Here is a 5,518-nt window from a genome sequence, read left to right on the forward strand (position 1 = left end):
CACACACATGTATAAGACATTGCATCTATCACCAGTATAATAAAAAAAAAACTGCAATCATGTTATTACAATCTCATTATTCCAACCAATAATATTCCTGAAATTATTCCACCTTCAGTGATAAAAGTAAACCCCAGATCATGATCAACAGCTTTCATGCAAATATTGTCATCATACAATTCTGAACACATTCCTGTTTAAACATTTCTCAGATGATTGTAAATCTATTTAATGCATTCTCTCCATGAATTATGCATGTGTATTTAAATGTGAAGTAATATCACTTCATGTACAACCTAGGCAAAAAAAACACTACAATCATGTAGGCTATAAAAACCTAGTCTAACATGTCTTTCAAAGTAAATTTTGTGCACAAGTCCACATTGAACCTAGATCTGATAAGGGGGCGACAAAAACAAAGGACCCAGTCAAAGCAGTCTCCAGCTTGTCACCTACTGGACAATAGGGATATTAGCATTGGTCTTGTGAATAAAAGGGTGTTTTGCTTGAGCATAATCCATACAGTAAGGACCAATGAGTGGTGAACATTTAACATCAGATGGTTTCACAATCAAAGAAAATAATGTCCCATAAAATTAAGGTGTGAGGAAATTCAATTGAACAATGTGCCAAAGAAAAGTACCTCGCTGTATCTCATGCCTCCCTCTATAGCATGTTATTCCTAGCCTTGACATGACTGTCACATAACAAGCCCTAACAGTGTTTCTCACCAATGTTATATTAACCATATTACTCAGGAACTACGCCTACAAGCCAATAGACAAATAAACCTGTTATTGGACTGATATAAGTACATGTAGGTATGTGTTGACATCTGTCAGAGAGCTGGCAATAACATGAGGTTCAACTTGTTGCCCAGAGATTTCATTCTCCCACACGTGGTATTTGGGGGCCTTTTATAGTAATCCACTGGGTGCCAGCTTTGACTGTGAACCGTGGGTTGTTCTGTAGCTGAACACGTGCCGCTTGTTTTAGGCTGAGTATGCCTGCCTGACTGACAGTGTGCATCTAAACATAGCATACTGGGCCCGCTTCCCCAATAGCGATGGAATTTAGGCTTACAAGTGTTTTAAAGATGAATATTTCCTACAACGGCCTAAGACTTAAAATGTGTTTCCTGAAAACTCCATGTAGGGAGAACGTCGTCGTTAAAGCATGTGTCGATAGGATCGAAAGAAAGGCAGCGCTGATCTTGGATCAGCTTTCTCTATTCAAATCCGACCTTAATTATTCCACAACACTGACAACAGATCAGCTTCTAGAAAGATAATAGCCTATCACCTATGGCTGCAAATATAAATTATTATTATTATTATTTATTTTTTTTAAATCTTTATTTTAACAGGGAAAACAGACTGAGACCTGGATCTCTTTTACGGCTGTGCCCTGTGTAAACATGTTGACATGTACAGTTTTAGACATACAGACAAGAACATTTCAAAACATACACAATTCAACAGAAACAATCACAGACAACATCATATTGATCCTCCATAAGCATTTTAAAATGGGCAAGGGACACCAGAGTGTCTAACTTAAGTTGGATCTGCAGTTTGTTCCATGAATAAGGTGCAAAGGAACTGAAGGCAGTCCTACCCAACTCTGTGGAGACCGCAGGAGTCTCTAATGTAATCCACATCTGTGATCTGGTTTTAAAATTAGTACATCTTGTGGAAATTAATGATGATATATATGGAGGTAGTTTTAAAAGAAGTGCTTTATAAATAAACAAGAGAGCATGTTGCTCTCGCCTCACAGATAGAGAGACCCAATCCACATGTTGATATAGGATACAGTGATGAGTTCTGTAACTATCACCCGTGATAAACCTGAGTGCAAAATGGTAAATAGCATCCAGTGGTTTTAATGTGTTTGCCGATGCATGCATATAGATAATATCACCATAATCTAAAACGGACATAAAAGTAGCCTGCACAATTTTTTTCCTATTTACAGAGGACAGACAAGCCCTGTTTCTGTAAAGGAATCCTATCTTGAATTTGAGCTTTTTTCCCAATTCAGTAACATGTTTTTTAAAAGAAAGCCTATCATCTAACCATACCCCTAAGTATTTATATGCAGAGACCTTATTGATTTGAGTACCATCCAAGCTAGTGATTACAAACGTGTTTCTAACTGAGAGTTTAGACCTAGAAAAAAACATGACATTTGAGCCGGTCGCTTGAGCTGGAGGGGAGAGTATCTGTCTTGCGCCAGATCAAGGAGGACGAAGAACTCCTGGACTCCATGGTTATACAAACCACCTCCAAAATCGACGACGTCACCTGCCCCTGGCTCGGCACCTCCACTTCTGGGAGCCTGTAACTGAGAAACTCCATTCGGTTCCCTTAAATGAGCCATGCCCAGACTAGGAGCTAAACCGAAGGGCCTGGTCTGTTCCACCCCTTCTACTCCGCCTCAGGATGCCTGGATTGCTGTCCGGGGAGGAAAGCACTCCAGGAAACGGAATCCATCAAATGTTTCGGAGGTGCTACAATTGGGGAGGAGACTCAAGGTCCTGGAAGACCTGGAAGTGCATTCCAATCATACTGTACAGGTCCCTCCGCTTCATCTCTACTGCTGCCATCTCACTCTCAGGTGGAGTGCCCAAGCACACTCATCTGCGCTCCTTGCCTGCCACTAGGTCGTCAGTCTCAGCTGCTAGCCCCCCTCAACCTGCTAGGAGGCAGATCACCCGGGAGAGCCCCGTCATTTACCCAATAAACCCATCTGTAGTCCTTCCGTTCTCGTGGTGGGTTCATCCATGGTCCGAAACGTTTCCAATCCGGAAAGCTGAGACCTTCTTGCTACCCTGGCGCTAGGATCTCTGACCTAGATTCCATGCTACCCGCTACTTATTAAGCAAGCACTCCGCCGCTTCAAACTGTCATTGTCCATGTTGGGTCAAATGACATTAAACTCCAGCAGTCAAGAGAATTGAGAGACGATTTTAAAACATTGATAAATACGCTGCTGGAATCTGGGAAGCAGTGTGTTGTTTCCGGTCCATTTCCATCCCCACGCTACACGGATATGGTTTTTAGTCGTATTCGCCAATTACACACCTGGCTTAAGGGATACTGCTGCACGATGGGAATTCCTTTTGTGGATAACTTTGCAGCTTTTACAGACCGACCAGGTCTATTTCTTCGGGACAATTTACATCTTAACAGGTATGGCTCCAGCATCCTCTCCACCAACAATGTCTCTTACTCTTGCCTCATGTAGAGCCTTTGATACCTGACGTTGTGTATTCTCGGGGGTTGACTTTTGGGATTGTACGCTCCCCTATCAGACTATGTTCAATGCTCCTCTCCCAGTTTCATTAATTAGTTCCTCAATTGCAAATATGGAACAAACTACAGTTAACAACCTTTCTGCAATTCCTAGATTATTGTCCAATCACCGTTTGCGAATACTACTCACATGCAGAGAGGTATTGTTAGTAGTAATCTTGTCCCCATAAAATTGACTCTGTCAATAGCTCGAAAATGGTTGATTGCTCATCCAGTGCAGCTTCAGGTGCTACCTTGGATACTCCATCTGATATGAATTCCCGTAGCAATGGTATTGGAATAATTCATTTGAATGCTAGAAGCCTGATCCAAAAGTTGGACTTTATTGAAATTTTGGTCTCACAATCAAATGTTGACGTTCTGATTGTATCTGAATCATGGCTGTGTGATTCTGTGCCAGATTCAATGTTCAGTTGATTGGATACAATATTTATAGAACTGATAGAGTTGGTAGAGGTGGTGGTATTGCGATTTATGTTAAATGCTGCTTAAATGTTTCTGTGTCCATATCAATTTACATTTACATTTAAGTCATTTAGCAGACGCTCTTATCCAGAGCGACTTACAAATTGGAAAGTTCATACATATTCATCCTGGTCCCCCCGTGGGGAATGAACCCACAACCCTGGCGTTGCAAGCGCCATGCTCTACCAACTGAGCCACACGGGACCAACTTCTGTCTCAAAGCAATATGAATGTCTAGTTTAAAACGTGGTACTTGGTAATAATGCTCATTTAACTCTAGCAGGGGTATATCGCCCCCCCTCAGCTCCTCCTTGTACTCTATGCAAATTATCTGATATACTGTCTAATTATGCAAACTCTGAATTACTGATTTTGGGGATTTTAACCTGGATTGGCTCTCACCAGTATCCGATAAATTAAAAGGCATTTGTACTAAGCTAAATCTAACTCAGCTGATAACTAAACCAACCCGTCCCAACTTTAAGAACCCAGTAAAATCCACTCTACTAGACATTATTCTAACAATACCCCCATAAATACACAGCCAGTGGGTTTTTTGCAAATGATATCAGTGACCACTGCCCTATTGCTTGTATTAGAGATACCAGCTGAAACACTCTGATCCCTGTATAATCTCTAAGAGAAATTATAAACATTTCTCACAGCAAGCTTTTATCTTGACTTATATCACTCTGAGCTTTTATCCACTTGCTGCTTTCTGGACCCGGTTTTAGCCCTTGCTTTTTTCTCTTCTATTGTTACTTCTATGTCTGATAAACATGCCCCGCTTAAGAATCACAGAGTAAGAAACGAACCAGTTCTTGGTTCTCTCCTGAATTGTCAGGTCTTTTCCTGCAAAAGAATCGGGCCTGGGCCTTGCGAGGAAAACAGGTACTCCAGCTGATTGGCTGTTTTTTAGGCAATTGAGAAATAAATGTACTGCAGCTGTCAAAAAGGCAAAATCAAATTTACTTCCTTAATGCTATGACAGATTCTGCAGGAGATCCTGCAAAATTCTGGAAAACCGTTAATTCACTGAAACGGGGGAATTCTGCTGTTTCTCTTCCTAAGCAAATTACCTCAGACTTCTGTATTCTAAACTGAAAAAAATGATATTTGTGATGCTTTTAATAAGCATTTCATCTCTGCTGGTTTTTTATTTGAAAGGAAAAGTGGACTTTGTGGTACTGGCCAGTTAGTTGATTTTCGTCTTGCTTTTCAACCGTTACTCTGAAAAATGGTAACCCTGTTTTTAGTTTCCAGAAAATAACTGAAGCAGAGGTTCTAATTGCCCTGTGTGCCATTGATACTAAGAAATCCTTAGGCGCTGACAATTTAGACCCGTACTTACTTAAGTGTGCTGCACCTATTTTTGCTGGTCCAGTAACACACATTTTTAATCTAACATTAAGCACAGGAAATATCCCTAAGGTGTGGAAAGCAGCTTTTGTTCTGCCATTACATAAGGGAGGTGACGGTAGTGATTTGGATAACTATCGACCCATCTCTAGGCTCCCTTGTCTGGTAAAGATTCTAGAATCTATAGTCAACAAACAGTTAGTCTTTTCTTTCTGCTAACAGTATTCTTAGTACCAATCAATCTGGTTTTAGATCTAAACACAGTACCACATCGGCCACTATGCTTGTTGTAAATGATATTGCAAATGCCTTAGACGATAGAAAGCACTGTGCTGCGTTGTTTGTAGATTTGTCAAAAGCTTTTGACACTGTAGACC

Source organism: Salvelinus sp. IW2-2015, linkage group LG4q.1:29 (assembly GCF_002910315.2).
Source record: "Salvelinus sp. IW2-2015 linkage group LG4q.1:29, ASM291031v2, whole genome shotgun sequence".
NCBI lineage: Eukaryota > Metazoa > Chordata > Actinopteri > Salmoniformes > Salmonidae > Salvelinus > Salvelinus sp. IW2-2015.